General features: G+C 35.0%; 1 long non-coding RNA gene across 2 annotated transcripts in view; it reads left to right on the top strand.

Moving 5' to 3' along the window:
• Positions 1 to 13,133, top strand: part of LOC131483800 (uncharacterized) — a 334,156-nt gene that overhangs the window by 181,392 nt on the left and 139,631 nt on the right. The window lies entirely within an intron of this gene.

The raw sequence follows: 13,133 nt of genomic DNA, 5'->3' as shown, positions 1-13,133 counted from the left end.
CTCAGATCATGACCTCACAGTTTGTGAGTTCGAGTCCTGCATCCAACTCGCTACTGTCAGTGCAGAGCCCGCTTCAGATCTCCTGTCCCCCCTTCTCTCTGCCTCTCCCTTGCTCAAACTCTCTCTCTCAAAAATAAATAAACATTAGAAAAAAACAAGACCTAATTGTGTGCTGTTTAGAAGTATAAAGACTCAGACACATTGGAAGTAAAGGTTGAAAAATACATACTGCAAGGAAGATAGCTATTGTGACTGTAGTATTATCAAGGGAAGGTGTCTTTAAGCATGAAAGTGTTATAAGAGATAATAAGAAACATTAATATTGATAAAATGATTGCTCAAAAAGTCATAATAACTAAATATGTATGGACCTAATAGCACAGCTTCAAAATACATGAAACAAACATTGGCAGAACTAAATGAGAAAGTAATCCATGATCATAGATGGAGATTTCAAAACCCTCCTCTCAGCAATTGATAAAATGCCAGAAAAAAATCTTAGTAAGGATATAAAAGATTTGACTAACACTATCAACAACCTTGACCTAATTGACATTTATAAAACCCTCTTCCAAATAAGTGTAAAATACACATAGCTTTTAGACATTCATGGGATATATACTAATTAGACCATATGCCGGACCACAAAATAAATCTCAATAAGAATCATCAAAGTATTGAAATCATACAGGGTATGTTCTCTCAGCACAGTATCATTAACTAGAAAGCAATGACATGAATATATCTTAAAAACCCACATTATTTGGTAACTAAGCATCACATTTCTAGATAATTCATGCATTAAGGAAGAAATGTCAAGAAAATTTATAAAATATTGTGAGTTAAATGAAAACAATAGCACTATATATCAAAATCTCTATGAGCCATCTAAACCAGGATTAGAGGAAAATTTATAGCCTGAAGAACTTAATGTTTCTTAAAGTAGAAATATGCTAGAGACGATTCTCTGAGTTATGTCTCTTTAACAACTTTTTTTGTATTTTTGTTTGTTTCTACTCATGGAGGATATTTCATCTACAAATAAGAGTAGAGACTGATGCTTAGTTTTTAATTTTAGTACTCTAAATATATTTCATTGTCTTTTGGCCTCTATTAATTCTAATGAGAAATTAGACATCATTTTCCCCCTTTATTTATTGTGTATCTCTGGCTATAGCAGCTTTGAAGATTTTTTTTCTTTAATCTTTGATTTTCAGCAGCTTAAAAAAAATTAAATCCACATTAGTTAACATATAGAATAATAATGGTTTCAGGAATAGAATTTAGCGATTCATCACTTACATATAACACCCAGTGCTCATCCCAACAAGTGCCCTCCTTAATGCCCATCACCTGTTTAGCCCAACCAACCAACCCTAACCTCCAGCAACCCTCAGTCTGTTCTCTAAAAGTCTCTTATGGTTTGCCTCCCTCCCAGCTCTTATTTCATTTTTCCTTCTCTTCCCCTATGTTCATCTGTTTTGTTTCTTAAATTCCACATATGAGTGAAATCGTATGATATTTTTCTTTCTCTGATTTATTTTGTTTAGCATAATACATTCTAGTTCCACCCATGTTGTTGCAACTGGCAAAATTGCATTCTTTTTGATCACTGAGTAATATTCCATTTTATATATGTATATCACATCTTCTTTATTCATCAATCGATGGACATTTGGGCTCTTTGCACGTGCCTCTTTGAATCAGCATTTTTGTATCCTTTAGATAAATACCTAGTAGTGCAATTGCTGGGTCATAGAGTAGCTCTATTTTTAATTTGTTAAGGAACCTCCATACTGTTCTCCAGAGTGGCTGCACCAGTTTGCCTTCCCACCAACAATGCAAGAGGGTTCCCCTTTCTCAACATTCTCTCCAACATCTGTTTTTCCTGAGTTGTTAATTTTAGCTATTCTGACAGTTGTGAGGTGATATCTCATTGTAGTTTTATTTTGTATTTTCCTGATGATGAGTGATGTTGAGCATCTTTTCATGTGTCTGTTAGCCATCTGGATGTCTTCTTTGTAAAAGTGTCTATTCATGTCTTCTGCCCATTTCTTCACTGGGTTATTTGTTTTTTTGAGTTATTTGTTTACTGAGTTTGAGAAATTCTTTATAGATTTTGGATACTAACCTCTCATCTGATATGTCACTTGCAAATATCTTCTCCACAACTTGATTGAGCATAGTTGGTTTTATTTTATTTATTCTGCATAAGTTTGACTGAGATTCTTGGATCTGTATATTGATGTTGTTATGTTCTTAGATGTTATCTTTTCAAATATTTCTTCTGTCCTATTATATTTCTCTTGTCATTCTGGGATTATAATCATATATATATATATTAGACCATTTGAAACTGTCCCACAGATCTTACTTGCTCTGTTGTAGATTCTCTAGTCCAGCAAAAAGCAGAAGTCTGAAAACATAAACTTTGATGTGCAGTTAACCATCCATTCCACAAAGATGAGAGCTAAGGGGATCTTCTAATATGAAATGTGCAAGAAGGAAAGGAGTAAAGGATGTCTCTGAGTGTTTGCTTGGGCAATTCAATGAAAGGTGGTGATCTTTTTTGGGGAAGTTGGGAGAAACATGTTGAAGAACAGGGAAAATAATTGACAGCTTGCTTATAAATATGTTAGGTTTGAAATGCCTAAAAGAATTGTAAGAGATGTCAAGTAGGCAGTTGTATACCTGAAGCTCTCAGTTTAGGAATTATCAAACTACCCATACTATTCAAATTTATGGCAATTTATGAGAATTCTTAGGAAGAATGTTACAGATTGAGAAGAGGTTGGAAGACTGCTCCATGAGGCACGCTGGTGTTTTGAAGTTGGAACAGAAGGAGGATCTTTCATAGGAGATTGAGAAGCAGGAGGAGGGAAACCAGGAGATAATTGTGTCCGGGAATCCATAGAAGGAAGATGTTTCAAAAACTGTGTAATTAAATGTGGAAGATGGTGTTGCGGGGTTGGAAAGGTAGGACAGGAATACTGATTAATGGATTTGGCAATGTAGAGATTGTTGCTGACCTTTACAACATTCTCAGTGGAGTGATGAGGATGAAGGCATAGTTGGAGTAGGGATTGAGAGAGGACAGGAGGAAAGAAAGTGGCAATGCCAAGTATAGATCAATTCTTTTGGATGTCATATTAATTTCCTACTGCTGCTATAACAAATTACCATGAATTTAGAGGCTTAGAGAACACAAACTTATTATCTTGCCATTTGGAACTCAGAAATCTCACTAGATTAATATGAGAGCTCCAGCAGGGCTGTATCACTCCAAGAGGACCGAGGGAGAATCTGTTCATTGTCTTTTCCAGCTTCTAGAGGCTGCCTACATTCCTTTGCTCCTGGTCCTCTTCTGTCTTCAAAGCCAGGAAATGTACTGCTCTGACCTCTTCATCCAACATTACATCTCCATTTCTGATTCTGGTTTTATAAAAAAAACCTTTGTGATTACATTGGGCTCACCTGGATAATCCAGGATAATTTTTCCGTTCTCAAAATCCTTAATCTGATCATAGCTGAAAACTCTTATTTTGCCTTATAAAGTATATTCACAGATTTTGGGGATTAGGATGTGGGTAGCATTAATGCAGCATTATTTTGCCTCTTAGAAGTGGTTGTGTGTGCCTTATCTATGCAGAAATGTCCCAGTTTGCAGACAGTTGCACTTGGCTCTATATTGCTAAATGGACCCTGTCAACATTTAGAGAATGATTATTTTTTAAAAATTAGAATTTTCTTCAATGAGTAGCATGTGGTTGAGTATAGTTTTAAGGATATCCTTTTAAAGTTTATCATTGCTATTGTGTTTTTCATTGCTATTGGTCTAAATCACCCCTGAAATATTTTCTAAACGTAGAATCCTTGGAGAGGTACACTTACCTTTAAGTGGACATATTTTAGGTATGTATTATATATTAGTATCTAGTAGAGTCTTACCCTGTTTTAGAGCGAGGTGTGATCTAAACAAGTAATTTTTTTAAAAAAGTAACACGAAATAACACGCATATGATAATATCTTTACCTGTTAATTCTGTTGAACATTATGACCAGTTTATTTAATTTCAAACCATTCATGTTTTAGATTTCAAAAGCAACTAATTATTGATTTCACAAACAGCAAAGATGTTCATGTGTATCTACGTGTATTTGAGAAATAAAGTTACTGGGTTTCTTTTAGTGATGTTAAGTCCTTGTTGTTAATTTGTTTAGAGTCCCAAATAAAGTGACTTCTAAAAATATATGTAAAACTAAGATAAAAAAACTAGTAAAAGAGAAAACAGAGTAGAAGAATAGCAAGAGGTCAGAGGATAAGTTGTATACAAATCAAATACAAGGCCCTAGTAGGTATTAACATATAGCATAGACATATGTGTATAATGTGTGTGTGCGTGTGTGTGTGCACATGTGTGCATCTCCCTCCCCCTAGTTGTAAAATCAAAAGGCAGGGCTTATGAAAGGTCAGTGTAAACTCTTCAGTGGCATTGCAAATTGAATTTACTGATCCAAATCTGAAGAACATGATTGCTGCTGATAAGGTCAGAATCAATTTTACAAATGGTACAGAAGTTTGCATGACTGTTGAAATAAGGGTTCTATTTAACTTCCTTGGAAAGGAATCATATTATAGAATTTCCTGGTGCCTTAAGTGCAGAAATACCATGAAGAGGTAATGTGCAATTTGTTCTCAATTTAATTTAAAATAAAAGGCTCTAAGACAAAGAAGCATTCTAGCTGTTAGAAAACGATTCTCCAGGAGACTTGCGGGAAAGTACCATTTTAAACCATCCATTTGTGGGTTCCTGTGTTTACCAAAGCCTGTACTTAACACAGATTAAAAAATAGTAGGCTCTACTGGGAAAAATGGTTTTCAAAGCTATCTTTGGTAATAAATGGGAATGATCATTATAAGCCATATTGTCTTCTCCATTGCTACCTTAAAGTTGTCTCTTGCCTCCCTCCTCTAGCATTGATGAGGGTTTTTCTGATCTTCCCATTTTATTACCATATAAAATTCCTTTATTTGTAAGGATTCTGAGACTCATATTCATAACAAAATATTTGGCATGTATGACATCCACTGGTTTTAAAAAGCCATATGTGTCCTGTTTGTTTTATTTTCAACATTATTATAATAAAGCAAATAACAAAGCATATACAAAGCATTCAATCCTTTTAGGTTATTCATATTTTGTCAATATTCATGATCCTTGATTCATTTCTTTGTGTTCAGAAAATAGTGGAATATATGACAATTTCACAAAATAGGACAAAAAATTCTCCAGCTCTTTGTTTACTCTTTTCCACTTGAGTTAAGCATGTTGCCCTCTTCTCTGCCATCCGTTCCATTACTCTAAAAATGTGGTAGTATACTGGTCAACCCTCTACCATGACTAAGCTTAGACCACTTCCTTTTGGGAAAAGACAATTGAGCATGTTCTTTATAAACTCTGAGGCCCTTTACTGAAGTAAATGCAAGTAGAGACATTCAGAACGTCCCTCACAGCTCTAGACCGGCTTAGTGCCCTCTGTTTCCATAAGAATTCTGAGCTCTCACCCTTGCACCCCTCCAAGAATGCACTGGCTATCCTCTTGACTAAATTTTACTTCTAAACCCACCTCCCTAGGAGTCCCATGGTAATAATAGTAACAAGTAAAACAATTCCAGAATGATTAACATATACTGAGAGCTTAATATACACCAAGTTTTATGCGTTTTGTGTGCTATCTCACTTAATTTTTGTAGCAATCCAGTGAAGTATCACTGTCCACCTTTTAAATGTGAAGAAAATAAAGCTTTGAAGACAGAGAGATACCTCCAAGTCTTCCTTCAAGGTTACATGGTCAGTAAATGGCAGAGCCAGGATTCAAACCCAAACCCAGGACTAGATCATCTCAAAGACTTTACTGTTTTTTTATTTTTTTATTTTTTTTAACGTTTATTCATTTTTGAGACAGAGACAGAGCATGAATGGGGGAAGGTCAGAGAGAGAGGGAGACACAGAATCTGAAACAGTCTCCAGGCTCTGAGCTGTCAGCACAAAGCCCGACGTGGGGCTCGAACTCACAGAACACGAGATCATGACCTGAGCCGAAGTCGGACGCCCAACCGACTGAGGCACCCAGGCGCCCCTCAAAGACTTTACTCTTAATGATGATGCTTAGACACCATTTTCAGCCTCAAGCTTATCAATTTTTAAATACCCTCGTATTTCCAATATGGAAAATTTCGAGGCTTCTTTCTGGAATTCAAAAGGCAAATAATTATAGCTACCATGACTTAAGCTCTTACTACAGGGCCAGACAATATTTTTAGTTCTTTACGTACATTGTCCCATTACAACAACTTTGAAGTTACATCTTTAAAAATCTTGTTTGTATTTTACAATTGAGATAACTGAGTCTCAAAGATATTAAATCACTGTGCAAAAGCACTCGGTAAATTACAGATGTGTGATTCAAACTCAGACCTGCCTGATGTTAGGAAGGGCATATTTTCATGTTTCTGCACATTTAGGGATTTCTGAGCAAAGGCAACTGGAAGCTGGGGTAAAGAAAGTAAAAGATGACCAAATAGATAATTAGAAAGCTTTGGAGAGAGCTGGGGATTTATTTCTAAATGGGCTTGCTTTTCCAAGGGGGTAAATTCCAGCTAAAACCTGGGGCTATCTGTTCACATTCCAAAGAATTAGAAAACATTAGGGAGCAAGGGTTTCTTTTCCTTTCATAAGAGGGGAGAGGGCACTAGGTAGCCTAAACAAGCTTCCAAACTTAGAGTTTTGGGCTTCCTCTTCTGTGGTGTAAGAAATCCTTTTTGTGCACACACAGGGTCTATCTGGTTCTCTTCCATCACCCTGAAGAGGGAAAAATGGGCATGGGGAAACTACGTGGTTATTGCTGTAAGTAATAATAGTAAAAATGCTATATTTCCTTTAAAACTCTTCATAATCCATCTCTATCTTATGACCACCCTATTTTCTACTGTTTCCAAAATGAAGCCTTGGTGCTGGTCCTCACTATTCCATGAGACTGGGTATTGCTATATCTGTATCATTACACATTTTATTTATTCTTTCTTGATTTTATTTTTTTACCTTAATTTATGCATATTTTCAAAGTCAAGTTCAAATCCAAATAGTAAAAAAACATTTTCTGATCATTTTGCTTTGAAGCCCATCCTTGGACTTCATGTAATTCTTGAATATTTTTTTTGAACATTTATTTATTTTTGAGAGCTTGAGAGAGACAGAGCATGAGCAGGGCAGGAGCAGAGAGAGAGAGGGAGACATAGAATATGAAGCAGGCTCCAGAGCTGTCAGCACAGAGCCCGACGTGGCGCTCAAACCCACAAACTGTGAGATCATGACCTGAGCCGAAGTCAGACACTTAACTGCCTGAGCCACCCAGGCGCCCAAAACTTCAGTAATTCTTATTTTTACTTTCACTTGTTATTGTGCTATGTGTGATTTTCCACACCATGTGCTAGCTCTGGTTATTAGCACCTTGAAAACAGGGCACAATTGTAGACTTCTTTGGTTTTCCTCTAGCAGCTACAGTAGGAACATCTTAAAGATTGATTTTGATTCATGAAAGACAGCAATGCTTCTTCCTAATGAACCAGGTTTCTTAGAATTCAGAACCTTTAATATTTCTCCACTTAGAGCAGTCCTTGGTTACTCCATTCAGGGACACAATAGATATGAAGAAATAGCAGGGCTATTCTGGTCCTAAATTTTTAATTCTTGAAAATTAATTTTATTGAAAATTAATAAACTTTTTGGCTCAGAGCCTGGAGCCTGCTTCCGATTCTGTGTCTCCCTCTCTCTCTGCCCCTCCCCCGTTCATGCTGTGTCTCTCTCTGTCTCAGAAAATTAATAAACTTTTAAAGCGAGGGACAATTATTTTACTAATCTGTATTCATTCTGAGTAACTCAATTACTCTCAACTCAAGTAAATTTTATGCCCAAGATTCTCTTATTCTCACATTTGTTGTAAGTTTTTTCTTATCAGTAGTGATAAGACTAATAAAATCTTTATTATATTTTCACTTTTTTATGTTTTGGATCTATGTTGATGTTTTTCCTTTGAACTGAGAATCTTTTGAAGTAAAATATTTTTATTTGCTGCCTAGCAGTTTTGAAAGCAAAAAATTAATACCTTCTGAGTTTCAAAGGTTTGTTTTAAATACCTTGTTTTTTAATATTATCACTTTTATTTTGTTCTACTACTGGCATTTTGTTTTACCTCATTTCCATCTTATTTTATTTTTTCATCAAAACAGTACTGTGATACTATTTTATAATTAATTCTTTACTGCTGTTATTCTCACTTTTTATTTCCTGTTCTTTCTGATTTCTCCCAAAAGCTAAAATTTATATTTTTTAATTCCAATTTTGAGCATGTTCACTTAAGTATTTTTTCATATTTCAAGTATGTTAATTAGCTTTTCTCCAATTAGAAATTATGTAATAAACTACCTAGCTATAGCAGTATTAACTTTCACTTACTTTATTAACAATACTGATCAATTCTGTTCATAGTGCTTGCATTTAGGAATAGACTATGTTCAAATAATTTCTTTTAGGTGTTTATTTATTTAAATACTTACTTATTTTGAGGGGTGGAGGGGCAGAGAGAGAGAGGGAAGAGAGAATTCTAAGCAGACTCCATACTGCCAGCACAGAGCCTGATATGGGGATCAAACTCATGAGCCATGAGGTCATGACCTGAACTTACACCAAGAGTCAGATGCTTAACCGAATGAGCCACTCAGGCACCCCTAGGTGTATATTTAAAGTACGGTACAAAATAATTAAAATTGAGTGAATAAAAGATGTTCTTTATTCTGGAACCAAAGATCCAGTAATCAAATTACCTTACTAATTTATTTTTCTAGGACACAGATTTGATGCCATTGTTTATCTTTGTGAAATGATAAAAAATCTGAATAGCCATTTCAAAAAAGATATTATTTTGCAAAATATTTAACTTTTATAAAAATATCATGTTGATTTTTTCTGCTTTATTGAGGTGCAATGAAATTTAACAGAAATTGTAGAATGAGCTGAGTAGTCATGGCAGTGTGAGGCCAGCTTTCAGACTCAGTTTAGTATCCAGGAGGCAAAAGAGGTTGTTTGTATAAGAAGGCATCCAGAGGTGCATGTGTGCACGTGTGCGTGCACTCATATGCACTTTATGAGTCAAAATTGTGAATGTTAGAGGTAAAGCTAAATCAGCATCACTCAGGCATTAAATATAAGAGCTGGTTAGAAGCAAGGGATAGACAAAATTTGGAAATTACAAAATTCATTAGATAGCAGAGGAAAGATCAGGTTTTTAGGCAAGGGAAATCACTGACCGACATGTTTGCAATTATTATTAGTTTGGTCGAACACTCAGAAAAAGTCTTATTAAGGCAAAAGACCTTCCTCTCACTCGGGAAAATAGAAATCTCATGAATTTTAATAGATAGGAAAATCCTCCTATGAAGACATGAGAGAATGACATACAGAGAATGAGATGTAGAATGTGTTGTTGGAAACCTACATAAAGACATTAGCAAATCTGGGCCATTGTCCAACCTTGTGGAATTGGGTTATAATAAAGGACATTTTGACAGTCATTAGACTGAAAAAGGACAAGCACTTTCTGGAGGATAAGTAGTGCGAACGTGTGAAATAAACTTCGGAGGGCCTCAAACTCAAAACTTCGTTGTCTCATTTTGTCTAGAACGATCTCAGCCTTGAAGGGGACAACTATATGTGTGTATATCATACATGGTCATCTTTCACTAATTGGCTTATAAATCACTGAAGTTTCACCCATTTGTCCTTCATTTACAATAGAATGTAGGAATTTGGGTTCTAAAAGACCCAGAGATTAATATGACAATTTAAGTTTAAAAATGAATGAATGAAATATCAAATGTGTGTGTGTGCACACTGTGTGTTATATATTGTGTAGTGAGAAGAGTTCGGATCCAATATATCAGGGTTTGAACTCTAGATCTAAATCCAAAGCTCATATGTGAGCTTGAGCAAGGTAGTTAATTTCCCTGATCTTCAGTATTCATATCTGTAAAACAGGAGTAATCCTCTTTATACTAAAATATTGTAAGGGTTATATGAATTCATATATGCAGAGAATATACTACTGGGTCTAGCAAATACTGGGTGATCAGTAAATATGTATTATTATTCCATTCACATCATCTTATCTTGTTAATTACAACAAGATACAATTCTTCATGAAGCTAATTCTTTAGGTAGTGCCAAGTAATAATGTTTCCATTATTACATATTTAGCTACCTTATACATTATTCTTGGTAAAACATTAGGTTCTGTTGTGTTTCTCAGGTTTCCTCAAGAGTCATTGCATATTGTACTTCAGGTCCTGGTCAACTATCATAATACACATTTAGTTAATTTAAGAGTTTAGAAGCTAATGGCCCCACTGCAAATCCCTTGACATTTTAAACCAAGCCAAATAAAGCAAGCAAGAGAGTGTTTTACATGAATTCTCCAAATAGGGAGGGTTATCAAGTTCATTTACATGTTTACCAAGGCTGCCAGCCATCCTGACTTGTTTGGTAGAGCCTGTTTTTATATGAACTGAACTCCGTTTCTGATGGTCTGTTGGCAATAAAACAGCATGAAATCTCACTCATCATTATTACTTACTCAGTGGACCTGTTTTTCATCAGTAAAGTTTGGCATTTAATCAGAGTTTAGGGTGCATCACTTCTGAACATGTATTTGGTGCTAGAGGCAACAAAAATCATTAAAATTTGGCTCTTGGTATAATGACGAGGTGCATGAATGGGGTGGAAGTTGTAAAAGGCTATAAAACTGTTAAATTTGGTGTGTGGGAGGAAGAAATTATTTGTAAAACCCATAAACTTCTTTAGCCAAAATATCTATTACATGCTAAATGGCACTAATGAGCTGTTCTAAAAGTCCAGGTTACTAAGTATATATGCATCTCTTTCTGTGTTAAGTGAATATTACAAAAAGGAACTTCAGGTTTTCCTTACTATTTCTGTAGGAAAAACCAAACAATCTTGGTGCTACAAATTTAAGACCTAGGCCACATTAAAAAAAGAAAAAAAGTATTAGTTTTAGAAACCATGGCCTCAAAAGTGAGAATTTCACATAAGATTTTGGATTGAGATCTTCTAAACTGTTTCCTTATTTTTAACAATATCATAAATAAAAAAAAAAAGAATTCTCAAAGGACCAATGTTTTTAAATATTAATACTAAGAAACACTTAAGCATGCCAGTAATTATAAGTAAAGTATACCATTAAACACTATGACAGTTTACTGAAATTGATGAAAAGAAAAAAATCCAGCATTATATGTATTTCTTTACCTATATTTCTATCTATCTCAAATCTATGTCTATATCTTTTTATATCATCTATATCTATATAATATCTATATTTATATCTATCTACATCAGTGTCCATATCCATATCTCCACATCAATATCTATATATCCATATCTATTTATATGAAAAGAAAGAAGTAATGAAAATCAGCTTATTTTCAGCTATAAACATCCTATAAATGCCTATGAAATAACCAGATAGAAAAAACTGAAATTAAAATGACCTCATCACCACAGAGCCACCATTCTAATTATTCACTTTAGGGTGTTGCTTTGAATAGCATTTATCCAAACCGTGATGTTAGTAAAAGGTATGGTTTGAAATATGGATTGGTGATATGAGATTATAGTGTGCTTGGCTTAGATCAGACTTAATGTTTTCGTGGGAAAGTTAAATCCACCCATCCAATTCCATTAGTAAATTAGCACTAGACCATCATAAATCACACAGCTACTGTCACACACAGCTATTTATGTCAAGTGAATAAAGACAACTCTGGGTCTGTTCCAGGAAGCTACGAGTAAACTGATTTCAGATCTCAAGGTGGAAGCCTGTGTCAATCAATCTTTTTTAGGGAAAGGGTCTGAGCAGGAATAACAATAGCAAACCAATCCATTAATTAATTAAAAAAATGAAAATTTAATTTAAATTTAATTTAGCATCTCTATTAAGATTTGGAATGATGGGGCGCCTGGGTGGCACAGTCGGTTAAGCGTCCGACTTCAGCCAGGTCACGATCTCGCGGTCCGTGGGTTCGAGCCCCGCGTCAGGCTCTGGGCTGATGGCTCGGAGCCTGGAGCCTGTTTCTGATTCTGTGTCTCCCTCTCTCTCTGCCCCTCCCCCGTTCATGCTCTGTCTCTCTCTGTCCCAAAAATAAATAAAAAACGTTGGAAAAAAAAAATTAAAAAAAAAAAAAAGATTTGGAATGATGACAAATAAGGAGACGAAAGACATTTTCAATAAATAGTTTGGCTTTTACTAAATTCTGATGTGCAAAATCCTTCTACCAATTGGTATCTGATTTTTATAACTTACTAAGAGATGAGATTGAATACCAACCATACAAGTCCATTTTGAAAATTTGTTCCCCAAAATGATAATACATACACATTTAGACAAATTGATTTTGAGATGCCTGTGGAATAGATAGGTTATTTGCAGTTGAAAGTAGAGATCTGGAGCTCAGGAGAAAATTTGAGGCAATTGATGTAGATTTATGAGTTATCAGCATATAGATGGTTATCAAAGCCATAGAAGTAGCCTAATGGGTATTTACCCAAAGAAAACAAATATACTAATTAGAAAAGATACATGCTCCCCTATGTTTATTGCAGCATTATTTATAAAAGCCAAGATGTGAAAACAATCGCAGTATCTATAAATAGATAAATGGAAAAAGAAGATGTGGTACACACACACACACACACACACACACACACACAGGAATACTACACATCCATTAAAAAAAGGATGAGATCTTGCCATTTGGGACAACATGGATGGAGGTAGAGGGTATTATGCTAAGTGAAGTAAGTCACCTTGATCTTTTATCACATTCCTCTCCCATTTGGATGATGGGAAGATTCACAATAGGGACAAATATATAATGCTTTAACTTATTTAGAAGAAAAATTGAGAGAGTACTAATACAAAAAGAGATTAAAAGATGAAGACCTGGGCTTTATATGCATGAAGGAACAATTAATTCTATGTCTCTGCTAAAGACAGAACAA

This window comes from Neofelis nebulosa, chromosome 1 (assembly GCF_028018385.1).
Source record: "Neofelis nebulosa isolate mNeoNeb1 chromosome 1, mNeoNeb1.pri, whole genome shotgun sequence".
NCBI lineage: Eukaryota > Metazoa > Chordata > Mammalia > Carnivora > Felidae > Neofelis > Neofelis nebulosa.
Note: the sequence above shows the minus strand (reverse complement) of the source record. Positions and strands in the feature narration are given on the sequence as shown.